The sequence below is a fragment of the Bombyx mori genome, chromosome 15 (genome assembly GCF_030269925.1).
Source record: "Bombyx mori chromosome 15, ASM3026992v2".
NCBI lineage: Eukaryota > Metazoa > Arthropoda > Insecta > Lepidoptera > Bombycidae > Bombyx > Bombyx mori.
Genome location: NC_085121.1, coordinates 1419401 through 1435298, shown reverse-complemented (window position 1 = coordinate 1435298; position 15898 = coordinate 1419401).

Below are 15898 nucleotides of genomic sequence, written 5' to 3'. Positions count from 1 at the left end.
TTTGTAATAAGTGAATCGCGTTTTCTGTGGAATCGCGTAGTCGTTATTTTGCGATTAAGTTTTTTTTTTTATTTATTTTTTATTTTATTATTTTGGGAGAGGTTATTCTTCTTCTCTGTCGTTAGCACTATTGGCAGAGTGGTCGTGGTCATCAGTTCGGGTGGTGGCGCGCTTCACCAGACGTCATCATTCCTCGCATACTGCTGCCCTTCTTGTGCACTCGTTGACGGGATCGTTTTTTGTTTTTGATTTTATTGCTTAGATGGGTGGACGAGCTCACAGCCCACCTCGTGTTAAGCGGTTACTGGAGCCCATAGACATCTACAACGTAAATGCGCCACCCACCTCGAGATATAAGTTCTAAGGTCTCAGTATAGTTACAACGGCTACCCCACCCTTCGAACCGAAACGCATTACTGCTTCACGGCGGAAATAGGCGGAGTGGTGGTACCTACCCGTGCGGACTCCCAAGAGGTCCTACCACCAGTGATTACGCAAATTATAATTTTGCGGGTTTGATTTTTATTACACGATGTTATTTCCTTCACCGTGGAAGTCAATCGTGAACATTTGTAGAGTACGTATTTCATTAGAAAAATTGGTACCCGCCTGTTCGGGTTCGAACACCGGTGCATCGCTACACACGAATGCACCGGACGTCTTATCCTTTAGGCCACGATGACTACTAATTATTTAGTATAGTATACATAGTATTTAATTAAATACAACGAAAATGGTAATAGCGTTGTTGAATAATACAAACTATTTTGTTGTTTGATTTAATACAGTACTGAGTGTTCAAAGTGAATTGGTTAATCACCATTAATAACAGTAGGTCGGTTTTGCTGAATTCGCTTCGGGTTTCTAGTTTTGAGTCACCGTTCTCTATGTGAGGATATTTACTGGATACAATAAAAGCAAGATTTTGCTCGATGCCGCGAGCCCCGATCGTGGGAAGCTGGCATAGCCTCCTGGGCTACCAGGGAATAGGCAGGGAAAGAAAATTTAACTCATGTCTCAAGATATGTGACGATATTAACGTCATTTATTGTCTATGAGCGCCAGTAACCAGTTAACACCAGGTGGGACATGAGCTGTTCCACATAACTAAACAACAGAGAGAAAACTCGTCAATTGTGCTTGTGCGTAATTATTGGATAAAGTGTGCCACGGGCGATGTTCAACTCCATACAAATTTGAGTTAACTTTTACGCTATCGAGAAGTTAAAAAACTCGCACTAAGCCCACTGAGCTATACCAAACCCAAAGAAAACATATCGACGGGTCAAAGGCAAAAAGTTGAAGCGACATTTCAGCACCTTTACAGGAGAGCCATTTAAAATTTAAACATTTGGAAAAAATATCATAATAAAAACTTTTTTTTTTTTATGATTGTAGGATTACTGGTAGCCCGGAGGCCTTTCCAGTTTCACCAGGATAAGTGGGCGAGCAAAGGCTCAGCCTGGAGGGGTATAAAAACTTCTTTAGCTTGAATGGAGTAAACGTAATTAAAGTTCAATTAAGAACATCGAATTGTCGATGCTAATACAATGTTTAGTGTTATGTTTACAACTTGAATATTTATGATCCACTACGTGTTTCAAGTGATGTTACATCTACATTTTTCCCACACTGTTTAATGAAGTCCCATGAAGAAAGTGAAGATCCTTATTCCGATCACATGCGATTGTTGTTGCCACAGACAGCTTTATCGATTTCAAAAAGGCTATTTACGAAGAATTGAATGTAAAATTGAAACGCGGTAATATTCCGTGTGTGTTTATGACCTTTCTCTTGAACTTGTATTAGCATGCGATCCGTTACGTTTGAGGTGCTGTAGGGCTGGCGCACTAGATCATAGAAAACTTAAAAGAATCACTTAAAATATTGTGAGTCGCATTGTGAGTATGCATAGTAGAGCTGGATTCTTTAATTTGTTTTTATTTTTTCCTACCTATTCTAGTAAACTCGAGGGGTTGTTCTAGATTCACCGAACTAGTAGGTGAGCTCTAACCTGACGACGTTGCCAACACTAACTATAGCATGAGCAGTGCTTCGCAAAATGTACCACCCGATCGGAAACTCGTTCCACTGAGAAGACCCGGCGAGAAACTCAGTGGGCTGTGTCTGTGGGTTAATTTACTCGCCGAGCCCTTCGTCACAAGCCACGGATTCGACTAGAACGCTGACTGGTGCTTGAGGTACCTAAAAGCACCGTTAGTGGATCGGGAGGATTCGAAATGACGTTTTTGGAGCGACGTCGACTGCTTACCATTCAGTCCACAAGATCGGGAATGTAGTTACCGGCGGCCACGATGAGAGGGTTGTCGTGTCGTGCCGCCTTCGTGAAATGGCGCACTGATGTCGATTGCATGTACTTACTGATGGACTCTAGGTCCATATCGTCGTGGAGGTCCACGTTTCGGATAAAAGCTGGACTCGTTTGTCGCTTAACCCTAGCGTATAGTAGAGTATTTGAACGATCTACAATTATCTGTTTTTGTTTGATAGATGTAGTCGTTATTTCAAAACACGTGAATTATAATATTGATGTTATGATATGATGTTTAAAATTCCATTGCTTAGACGCAATATAATTTAAAAAAATAACAATAATCACGCACGGTCATCCGGCTACAATTTAACATTCCCTGTGTTATTGGTACCAGAGACTGATAAACATACGGAGTCGAACGCAACGGTCAGGGGCTCTAACTATTGACCAGCAAGTCCGTCAATATTATAACTTTAAAATTTATTAGCGACCCGCCCTCGGTTCGCTTCGGAAAATGTAATTTATTATTGATTGTTACACTATTTAATGGATGTTATTATACATATAAACCTTCCTCTTGAATCACTCTATCTATTAAAAAAATCGCATCAAAATCCGTTGCGTAATTTTAAAGATTTAAGCATACATACGGATATAGGGACAGAGAAAGAGACTTTATTTTATACTACGTAGTGATAATAATAATTAATAAATAAATGTGAACATTCATAAAGATTAGTACATAATAAATATTTAGTGACATCCCTAAAAACGACACAGAATTCTACTCAGAAGTTGTGAGTTGAATATAAATGCAAGATTCCCAAAACGCGGTCGTTTGCATGTGGAAACTATTTTTTGTGCAGTCAGTAAGTACATCTTGAGCAGTGACGGATTTAGGCTTGATCCCAGCCACCCTAGGCCCTGTTTATCGTGCCGCCCTTAATGTTAGAATAAATTTTATTAATTTTGGTTATTTTTGATTAATTTGATTTTTTTTTAAATTTAACATAACTTTATAAATAACTAATTTTTTTTTTTTTAAATAATCTGAACTCATTTTCAAGGAGACTGTCTTTACTTTTTATCGTCTCTAAAATTTTGGAATTTAAAAACTTTGCTGCCCCTGAAATCATGCCGCCTTAGGTCTGGGCCTCACGGACCTAGACGCAAATCCGTCCCTGATCTCAAGTATATTAGTATTTTATTCAAATTACAATTGTGAAGTCGGCAAGACTTTGCTGATTCTTGATAAAACGCTATGTTTTGTCTTCAATGTACAATAGCTGTTTAAGTATTATTAAATAAATATTCAATACGCATCACAAGTTTTTAATTTAATGTTTTGAAATGTACTAGGTTTTTTAAATATGCATTTAACTAGTTTTTGGAACGATGTTCCTTATGGGACGATGCGGAGGGGTACCCTAACCGAGAAAAAACGTCCGTAACGTAAGATTTTTATTAGTAATGCACACAGTGTACGACTTAACTTTGTAATAACGCATAAAAAATGACATATTTTTTATCATTCATTGACCACGATCTCAGAGCGTTCGTTTGCGCAATACACTAACTTTTCCTATCCTATCCGTGTGGATAGGATCTTTTTGCACACATTTTTTCTATTGTAGCAGAATAACCTCAAGCGAATCAGTCAATTAATTCTACAGGAACTCTGAATCAAGCAACGTCTTATCTTCCATCGTACAGGGTCGCATTCTCACTTTCTTCGGACATGTGTTGTAAACGGGGTGACGACTCGGTTAATCGCCTTGTGCTGTAGGGCATGATAGAGCATACAAGACCGCGCGGCAGATCACGGTTACGATGGACCGACCAGTTTAATGGCAGCTGTATACGTAATTTTGCGTAATGACTGGTGGTAGGATCTCTTGTGCGTCCACATGGATAGGTACCACCGCCCTGCCTATTTCTGCCGTGAAGCAGTAATGCGTTTCGGTTTGAAATGTGGAGCAGCTTGTAACTATACTGAGACCTTAGAACCCATATCTCAAGGTGGGTGGCGGCATTTACGCTGTAGAGGTCTATGGGCTCCAGTAACTACTTTACACCAAGTGGGCTGTGAGCTCCACCGTCCACCCATCTAAGCAATAAAAACAAAAACAAAAAACGATCTCGTCAACGAGTGCACAAGAAGGGCCGCGGCACGCGAGGAATCATGACGTCTGGTGAAGCGCACCACCACCTGATGACCACGACCACTCTGCCCATAGTGCTAACGACAGAGAAGAAGAATAACCTCACCCAAAAAGATGGCGAAGACAGAGCATAGCGGAGGAGTTTAAGTAGGGAAAACGCTAGGAAGAAGAAGCAGAAGAAGCGTCGGTGCGTTCTTAAGCTGATCACAGAAAGCTAGACGCCAAGGAGTATTTGCAAATATCGTTAATAATACTAATTGCTATAGCGTTGCGAAGACGGACATTAATGGCGCTCACTGCGATGCGTAAACAAACTATGTATTAAAATTGTTTTACATCATAATTTTTTTTAAAACTAAAATTTAAGTTTGTTGCTTCTAAACACGTGTTTAAAGAATAAAAGTAGCTCTGTTATCATTACGCGCCGTTTATGACTTTCAATTGGTATAAAGTAGAATTAACTTGTCAGAGTCGATTTTATCAAGCGGCACATATCCATGTTGTAAATAATAAAGGCAATATATTTCTATGATAATGTGTTGAGTGGCCCAATAATGTCCCGTCTTTAGGTGCACATCGCTTTTGAGTTGCCGGCTTTATCGTCATTAGGAATGGAAATAATGTGATGTAGTTTTAATTTAGTAGGCAGTTTAGTTAAGCAATAACGGGAATTAGTGTGATATTATTTTAACGTATGGTCCACGGAGATTGCTCTAAGGAATTGTTTGAGATGATTTCATAATTTCGTACACACTTTTACATTTCACATTATCTGAAAACTGAAGCAGAGTCATACTGACAAGGACGATTGCGTGTGTTCCACGGTGTTCCCGAGCGCTATGACATGTCTTTCTTCAAACGAGGCTTACGGACAGTACTAAGCGGTAGGCAACTGCTTCGTGGGGGGTCGTCGCGTCCCCTTGCGGGGGCGCGGAGCGGGCCTCGGGGAAACAACTCTGCCCGGGCTAAATCTCCCTGCCTATTGAGGCATGGGTGATGAGCTGCGGGTTGGTATATGGCAGGCATGAAATCGTGATGGGTGGGACGGTCTCTTTTTTCTTCTCTTCATTCTTCACCCTTCATCCTTTCTTCCTTTTTCATCTCTTCGTTCTTCGGGGCGGCCGCTTCTGTCCTCCAAATTTTTTTTTCCTCTCTTTTTTTTCGCAACTGCTTGACTTTGCCCCTGACATTTATATCGTTAATTAGTGACGGTAACCGTTCGCTATCAGGTAAGCCGCTTGCTCGTCTGCCTACAAGTACAATATAAAAAAATACAAAATTATTTCAGACATGCTTTCTATAATATCTATTTGTTGCAAAACGTTTTATCCAATTACTTAAAAGCGGAAAACGTTTATTTTTGAGCATCAGAAGTTTTTTTTCGAGTGTCAAGTGTTGACTTGTGTCTGCTCAGACACAAACAGATATCAAAGCATATTGTTACAAACAACGTGAGTCATGAAATCGAAGAAAAATTTAATTTCAAGAATGCAATTGTAGATATCAACTGATTCGTGTTTTCGTGGATACAATAGCGCCAAATGCCGACAAATTAATGTGTTGACACTTATTCCTTTCCTTAGAGCAGCCTTTCTCAAAGTGGGCGATAACGCCCCCTTGTGGGCGCTGCAGGCCTAAAGGGGGGCGGTAAGAGACCCAGAAAAAATGGGGGCGTTGTGTAGAGGCTTGTGAGGCGATTTGTAATTTCATCTAGGAGGACTCTTAGACACCGACTGAGCTTTCGCTATAGCAGTTTTTAAGTAGGTGAAAAAATGAGGGCGCTACAAAATAATTTATTCTCAAAGTGGGCAGTAGATGAAATAAGTTTGGGAGCCCCTGCCTTAGAGTATACATACTGTTCAAACCCGTGCTTACAGTTCATACTCGCTAACGGGTACTCTATAGCTTGCTTATGTATACTCTAAGTTCCTTTCACTCTGTATATCCTAGCCTACGTATAAGGGAGAGATACAGAACACTACAAGCCTTCCCAACAGTGAAATAGCCGCAGATTTGCTTTGTGCGTCACCTGGGTTAAAAGTTTCGTCGTCACCTGATGTGTCAAGGGGGACATTGAATTCAACCAAGATTATTTGGCTTGTGGTTTCAATTACCCCAGTCGAATGTTTCGGGATTTTTCGTTCACTCAAGTATCCTCTCGCGCGTTTTATTCAACAGCTGTGATTAATGAGTTCTAATTCGAGTTCCGTCATAACAAAATCACTGTATTTAAAACAATCTACGCTAACAATCTATTGGTACTGACTTTTTTTTTTTTTTTTTTAATTGCTAGATGGGTGGACGAGCTCACAGCCCTCCTGGTGTTAAGTGGTTACTGGAGCCCATAGACATCTACGACGTAAATGCGCCACCCACCTTGAGATATAAGTTCTAAGGTCTCAAGTATAGTTACAACGGCTGCCCCACCCTTCAAACCGAAACGCATTACTGCTTCACGGCAGAAATAGGCAGGGCGGTGGTACCTACCCGTGCGGACCCACAAGAGGTCCTACCACCAGTAATTACGCAAATTATAATTTTGCGGGTTTCATTTTTATTACACGATGTTATTCCTTCACCGTGGAAGTCAATCTTGGGAATGTACTTAACTTAATATTATTTAATATAACATAGAGATAAAACAATAAACATTTATGTGGATACCAATTAGACTACTGTTTAAATATAATTTTGTAGTGGTTCTTAATTGAATTATTTAGTATAGTTTTGTTTAGTTAGAATAGCTCATAGAGACCTCAAACTCATTGCAGTAACAGCGTAGCTGGATTAGAACCTTAAGCTAAAGCAGGCAGCGAAAAAAAGTGACGTATAGTTTTTAGACAGATATTTTTCGCGGCAAAAACAACTAGAACGGTGTTATTCATAACTCAAGAAAGAAGAAATTAAAACATAACAAGTAGGAGTGTCTCATACCGCAGGACGTGAGACATTGCTAACTTCAAGGAATCGCAATCATTCTTTTATTATTCAGTGTGTCAGTCAGTTTTCCTTTATTGACTAAGCGTTTTATGAATGAGCAGAAAAACAAAGCTATATACTTTGTGGTTAAGCTTGCTTGGTAAACATTTTTTAATTAGATGTCGGGCTTTTTTTTTCTACTTTTTAAAACTGCCTTATCGAGGTTTATTTAAATTGTAATATCTAAGGTACGTTGACACATAATGTCCTCTTTAAATAAATTTATGGTAGATCTTTAGGCGCCCTTAAGTTATCTTGTCGTATATTTTTACTGCCTTGTATGTATAGCGACTCATCTGACGATAAGCAGTCATTGTGGTTGATGGACATTACCAGGGTCACAGGAAATTCGACGTCTGGTCATTTGTTTATTTCCTTATACGTTTCGGTTATTCGATTATTTGAATTATATTTCAATCTTGACCGTTTCCTCATCCTTTTTGTACCACAAATTGAAGATTACGTCTGGAGCTTGTCCTAAAATTTAAATCGAGAGGTAGAATGCATTATATATGGCAAATACGCCAACGTCAAAGAATGGCCGGATGATCCAGTGCGCTGGCTGGATCAGATGGTAGGCAGCGGCTTGGCTCTGCCCCTGGCATTGCTGACGTCCATGAGCGACGGTGACCACTTACCATCAGGTCGTATGCTCGTCTGCCTACAAAGGCAATTAAAAAAAATTAAAAAAATACGCTCAACTTTTTTTATGTTTGTGAATTTACTGGTGGCCCGGAGGTCTTTCCAGTTTTAACAGGCCAGGTGGGCGAGCAAGGGCTCAGCCAGGAGGGGTGGGATTTGCTAACAGCTGCCCGAGTGCCTCCAAAGGAGACCTAACAACTCAAGAGTAGCTGCTTCGCGAATGAATCTACTACCGGATCGGAATCGCGACCCGCTGAGAAGATCCGGCGAGAAACTCAGCGGGCACACTCTACTCTTAACACCTCGATCCACGACGTCTTTCGCGCAGCCAAGGATACTAAGTTAAATATTAACGCCATGATCCTTAGCATTGAGCATTATTGACGCAAGGAGGAGGACGATGCTAATGTCCCTGATAATTTCAGAGGCTAATCTGTTAATACACGTTGGTGACAAACAAATATTAACCATAATCCATACTTATACAAGGCTTAATCTAAAATTTTACCATTCAACTAAACTGATTGAATCCTTGATGCCTTGAAATGAAAATGTTGGCGTGTTAAACTAGAATCGAATTATTTATTAAAGGCTTAACATGTGATAAAGTTCGACTACTATCGCCAATTTTATGACAATGTTTATCGGGGGCTTTCCAAAAAAAAAAAAAAGACGTTTTTATAAAAACCTTGTCCTCAAAATTGCGAACGCGACGAAAAAGAAATCAACCGAATTGGTCGGGCGGTTCTCAAGCGATACTCACTTATGTTGACAATTGTTATTATTATATTATTATATTGTATTAATTTAACAATTGATTTTTATTTACATACCAATCAGGCCTTGCTCGCTTTACGGGCCGATTTCACTATCACTACCAAACCACTGACAAACGATAGGAGGAAGACTTGGGCGTGGCCATGAGTAGGTAGTAGGTACCACCACCCAGCCTATTTTTGCCGTGAAGCAGTCATGCGTTTCGGTTCGAAGAGATGGGCAGCCGTTGTACTGTTAAAACTGAACCTTTATAACTCAAGGTGGATAGTGGCATTTACGTTGTAGATGTCTATGGGCTCTGGTAACCACTTAACACCAGGTGATCCGTGAGCTCGTTCACCCAACTAAGCAATAAAAATAAAAAATCTTCCCGTCATTACACGCTAGGAAATCTTCTAAGATTTCCTAAAATTGTATCGAAATAGGTCATTCGGAGTCTAGAGCGAGCATATACACACATATCAACTCTTTATTTATTTATTTATTAAGCTCACAATACACATCACAAGCTAAATAGATACATAAAAACACAAGTAAAAAGAAACAAAATCTGGCTTGCAACATAAGTTATGTTATGTGTTTATATATATAAGCATTGATGGTTTTTGAACATAATAACAGATTGTATTCTAGAAACTGCAATTTACTTATGCAATGCGTTTCACATATGCCAGTGGTTAACTCTTATCTGAGTACATAAATCTTATTGACACATTTCCATTATCAAATCGCAAGCCTTTTTTTTATTTGCCGCCATTTACGTTCGACCACTAAAACGTATTTAGTGAGAGTTTTTTTTAAATTATACATATTATTATTTAAATACACTGTTTATAAAATTAAAATAATTCATGTGAAGTGAAAGGTAAGATAAAAGTGTGGGTCGAATTGTGTTAATAGTTCTGTGGCCATTCTGCCTATAGGTATCTGGAGCGGTCTACGTGTTCTGGTAACATTGACTGCTCCCATAGACACAGCCTACTGAGTTTTCTCGCCAGCTTAGTGGGTCGCGTTTCCGATCCGATCTGCTGCGCACTGCTCTTGCTAGTATGGTGTTAGCAAACTCTCTCACGTTGGGCCCGTGAGCTCACCTACCCGTCCGCGCGAAGCTAGAATAGCTCCATAGGCTACCAGCGAATAGGTTTATTATTATTATTATTTTATTGCTTAGTTGGGTGGACGAGCTCACAGCCCACCTGGTGTTAAGTGGTTACTGGAAGCCATAGACATCTACAACGTAAATGCGCCACCCACCTTGAGATATAAGTTCTAAGGTCTCAAGTATAGTTATAACGGCTGCCCCACCCTTCAAACCGAAACGCATTACTGCTTCACGGCAGAAATAGGCAGGGTGGTGGTACCCATCCGCGCGGACTCACAAGAGGTCCTACCACCAGTAGTAGTAGGTGCGAAAATAAAAAACAATGAGACCTTAAACTATACAGTTGAGACTTCGACTGCTAAAGTTTATGTTTTATCATTGTTAGGAATCGTTACTTCGGTTATTTTGGAACTCTGTTAGTATAAATTAAAAGAGAGAGTGAAAATTATTAATTAACGTAGGTAAGGCTTAGGCAGCGGCTTGGCTATGCTCCTGGCATTGCTGAAGTACATGGGCGACGTTAACCACTCACCATCAGGTGGGCCGTATGCTCGTCTGCTTACAAGGGCAATAAAAGAAAAAAAAAGGTAAAATGAAGTGAGCGAACAATTGTATTTAAAATTATTTATTTAATTAATGATTTCTGATTGTATTTAGTGTGCATATTCTACGTTGTAAATCGGCTAATACATTTTCGTGGCCGAATTTGTAATGACGGAATTATAATTTTAAGCATTTGATACGTGGTTATGCTTTTAAATGTCGCAACACTGCTCGAATCGCATTTTCTACGATCGATAATCTTAAATTATAAAAAAATATATTACAAATACATTAATTCTTTATCTTCAAAATTAAATTGGTATCAATTTAATGACTTTCGATAATAATACTGGTATTTATCAAAACCGCACCCATGCATGAGAATTTTATCGTAATTTTCCTTTTCATTTCGACCTTCGTTTGTAAGGAGTGGTTTTATTAATTTTGCACACATCAAGCATGCATTGAATTTTATTTGAACAATTTGACTTAGTCATGGTACCGGTAGTTCTATTGATATGAGTACCGAGTTGTAAGTAAACGTTTTGATGAGATTAATAAGATCCAATTATGCGAGTTTTACCCACAGACACAGCCCACTGAGTTTCTCGCCGGATCTTCTCAATGGGTCGCGTTTCCGATCCGGTGGTAGATTCTGCGAAGCACGGCTCTTGCTAGGGTCAGTGTTAGCAACGTCGTCAGGTTTGAGCCTGAAGTGAGGGTGAAGCTGAAATAGCCTCTCAAGGCTATCAGCATAGGTAGGGAAAAAAAAAGCGCGTTAGATTAAAACTACTATTATTGTTTTATATCGTAATATTAATACGACGTCTTCAACAATTTTATCTTGAAGCCTATTAATTCGTTGAAATTGGAAGAGCATCTTAATCCGGGTCCTTTAAGTCCGAACGGGTAGTTACCACGAGCCTGTCCATCTGGCGCAAATCAGTAATGCGATCCGGAATGAAGGGTGACCCGTTGTACCATCAAATTGGGACTTAGAAATCATGTCTCACGATGAGTGCTGGCATTTACGTTGATATCTATGGACGTCTGTAATCACTTAAGATTAGATGGGCCGTGAGCTCGTTCAGCTGTCAAATCTATAAAAAAAAGTTTATATCGGAAGTTTGTGACTTCTGAAGAAAGATGTTTGAACTTAGATATAACAGATTAGGAAAATCATTACAAAATTACGAATATAGGTAAGAATAGGTATTTTCAGCGCATATTCTGACTCCTTCGCGGCAAGTCGGGGCGGTTGGCTAGTAGGTCATAAAGTTTAAAACAATGATTGTTAACAATACAAAGTGTTCCATACGTTTCACTTGAATTGTGTTGTATGAATGCAATTTCTTGGTAATCGCCGGGAAAAAACACTAAAAGAGTTTATTCATATGTACATTTGTAATACAGCTTACTAATATTAAATGCAAGAGGTTTCACTTTAGGCTGAAGGATTTAAATGAATTATTTAAAAGACGAGACGCGCCTATTATGTTGGTCTATTTACGTAACACGCAGGGATCATGGATTAGGTTTGGAGGGTATTTTTGAGGGTTACTTTTCTGAGTGACTGATTTTGAATTGAACATTGTAGTACTGACGCTTCCTTTTTACGCATAGTAATGTGAACTCCCTGGAACCATCTAGAACCTTAGGAATAGATACGACGCAATATAGGGTCGGGGCGACCGAAAATAAATATTGTTTTGTAGATAGTAGTAGTAGTAGATTGCCGATGACTTGCGGCGATATGCTGGGAGAGATTGGATGCGGAAGCCGGAGGATCGTTCATTGTGGCGGACTATGGGAGAGGCCTACATTCAGCAGTGGAGAGATACAGGCTGATGATGATGATATCTCTGAAGTGATAACGTCTTATAAATCGATGAACACCGCTTGCACGTACGAAAAAGTGTCACGTTCCGCCTAAGCCTGAGCGTGCAAACGAGAGCGAGTCACGATCGGCCCAAGCGTTGGTTTGTGACACATTTATCTCTCTTCTCGCGTGACGTCAGAGCTTGCAGTTCCAATAGTTCTGCTACTGATGTTATCACTTAAAACTATCGTCCGTAAACCGATATCACAAACAACCATTTTTTTTTAAGTTTAAGCGCAGACGTCATCTTTCAAGGTTGCTGGCGATATCCACGTTGTCTATGGGCCGTGAGCTTGTTGACCCGTTTATAGAATTATTAAAAAAAAACATTTTATTCAGTTCTTATTTTGCAAACCACCAACTAAAGCGAAAGCAAATGGGGCATACTGTTGACCCCGCAGATCAGTTGATTACTCATTGTATTACATTACGTATAATCAAAGAAGATAGGTATAGGTTTTTTTTTGCGCTCCTTTATTGTTAGTAATCAAGGGAACTACAAATAGTTTCCGCTTTCGAGAACACGATATAACCAAACAAGCCAAACCTATTTCCAAATATATGTAGACCAAGATAGGTAAAATAAAGATACGAAACTCATTCAAAGAATTTAAAACGCGTCCGCTGCCTTTTACCATTCGCGTCATGTGGTGACTCAAATCAAGAAACCGGAAGACATACAATTACGTTCACAATCATCAGCTTGGGGTCTTGGTTCATACACGTGGTAATCTGTACTAGTTTCTTCACTCACAGCCGGCTACCGATGCTACATACATGAATAAGCTATAATATTCTGTACTTGTGTCCTTTTTAGCATTATAAGATTTGTGTAATCTTAATTGTTGATAAAGCTAAATGGCACTGGAAATAAGCGAGTGTTTCTATATTTTTCACGTCACATTATGAAGAGCTGTGCACCCGGCGTGCATTTGAGACGCTTCTGTTTGCCGGCGAGTGGTTATCGTGAATAGTAACAACAGGATCATAGTCAAGAAAGTCTCTCGCTCATTGAGGTCTCTTATTTTCCTACGCATTCGCTGGTAGCCTCAGAGACTATTCCAGCTTCGCGCGGACTGGTACTCAACTAGAGAATTTGATAGCATTAGCTCTAACAACAGTAGTGCTTCGCAGAATCTACAACCGGATCGGAAGCTCAACCCACTGAGCAGATCCGGCGATCTTAGTGGGCCGTTCCGTTGGTTGGTATGGGACGTCGGGTGTAAGTGTGCAGTGCGTTTAGTGCGGTAGGGCCTTAAAACTCCTTGGGTCCGCGGTCTGCTTCCAACATCTGAAGATCGTCAAGTACCATGCGCGGGGACCTCGGAAGAAAGTTCGGCCCCCGGCCCGGAAGAAAAAAAAAGGATAATTATTGCATAGAAGCAGGTAAGTCCAACATGGACAGCAATGGACGTCTTTTGAGTGAAATAGAGACGGAACTGACTTACTAAAAAACGAATTCAGAAATGACGACATGCCCAGATCATGCGATGCGATCAATCGATACATAACCTTCACTCAATTTCGCTACTTAGTGCTATCAATGATAAGATGATAATATTTTATTACGATAAAGAGCTTATTCTATTGTGAAATGGACGTTAGATGACAGCAGCGGTATCATTGATCAGTATCTTAGTTGTGTATCGATGGTATTCTTTTGTTCTGTGATAAGAGACAGGGGGGATCTTGTGGGTTGTCGCTTATATATCTTCTGGATAATAGTGAGCAGGAGTCAATTAGTAAATTTTGGCATTATCAGGAGCAACGGTAACCAATTACCATGGCTTTGGCCGTATGCTCGTATAACTATAGAAAATATATATAAAAAATATTTGGATTTTCAGTTCTGAAACCTTAGTCTTAGCTGTAGCTGTCATGGAACAGAAGATGCAAAAACTTGAAATGCGCCAATGACATTTTCAAGAGTAGCTTGCGTAAATACAAGTTCTCGGCGACCCCGAAGAAGTCCTCTCCCTTGTTGCTTCCTACACTGTATTGAATAGGACATATGTCTTCGTTTCATAGTTTGAAGCCCCGTTCAATATTTCAACCTGATTTCAACGCTAACGACGGATGTCAAGACGTTTGCGTCTTTTTAAACAGAAATCTGCAATTACAATAAGCACGCCTTGAAGTCTCACATCATTGTGTGTTTTAGCAGAAAACTTGAGTAGCGTTGAGCATTCGACAATGGAATCGTGTGGCTGAATGGGAACTGAAACTGAAAATTTACGAGTGGCCCAATAAACGCGTCACTACGTCTTACGTCAGATGTTGCGAGTTTGTTTACGGTTACATAAAAAACGGCATGTGTGTTCCCAATCTCCTCGTTAATAGACTCAACCGACAAAACTTGTCGTATTAACGCGTCATGTCAAATTATGAATTCGGTTCAAATATTCCAATTATAATAGAGTATTAAGCGGTAGGCAGCGGCTTGGCTCTGCCCCTGGCATTGCTGAAGTCTATGGGCGACGGTAGTCACTCACCATCAGGTGGGCCGCATGCCCGTCTACCTACAAAGGCAATAAAAAAAAAATCTAGCCCGTACCGATGTTAGGTACATATCGAGGGGTGAAAGTTTATTTGGCTTAAACGACAGTTTTCAGCTTAAAGCCATATACTTACTGGTGGTAGGACCTCTTGTGAGTCCGCACGGGTAGGTAACGCCACCCTGCCTATTTCTGCCGTGAAGCAGTAATGCGTTTCGGTTTGAAGGTTGGGGCTGCCGTTGTAACTATACTGAGATCTTAGCACTCATATCTCAAGCTGGGCGGTGCATTTACGTTGTAGATGTCTATGGGCTCCAGTAACCACCTAACACCAGGTGGGCTGTGAGCTCATCCACCTATCTAAGCAATATATATATAAAGATTAAAATTTGGAAAAAATATCGTAACAAAAAAAAAACTTCTTCGGTGATTTGAATGAAGTAAACTTAATTGAAGTTCAATTAAAAACAACGAACTGTTGATGCTAATAATGCCAAATAAAACGGATCTTTAATTGTAAAGATTAATAATGCGTAATAAGCAAAATTTCTCTTGAACTAAATAGCCTTTAACCTCCCGATATAATTTTAATTACGCAGCTTACATACTGCAACTATAAATACAGAGAGCACCTGGAACAATAAAACCGCAGAATTACAAGAGAATTAATTATATTACACAAATGTAATTCGGTCACGAAGTAGGCATGGATTACGGTTTTCAAAGAGCTATTGTGTAATGTAATTTAGACTTCATGTCTGAAGTTAGATGGTATAATTTACGTTGTCATGTCTTCGTGTCCGGTAGCCGTGAGTTCGCCTGCGATTCTACAATTATAATGGGAACAGTTGTACCAAAGAAACATTCATACATCTTAACAAATCCCTATAAGATTAAAGGTCTTTTTCACCAGTAATATTTGTCTAGAACTTGTGAAAAACTAAACTAATTCGTGCACCCATTGAATGATTTCTTAATAAATAAATTCATTACATTTAAAAGGATTGTTTTATTACGAAATTCAAGTAAATAAATTGTTATCGC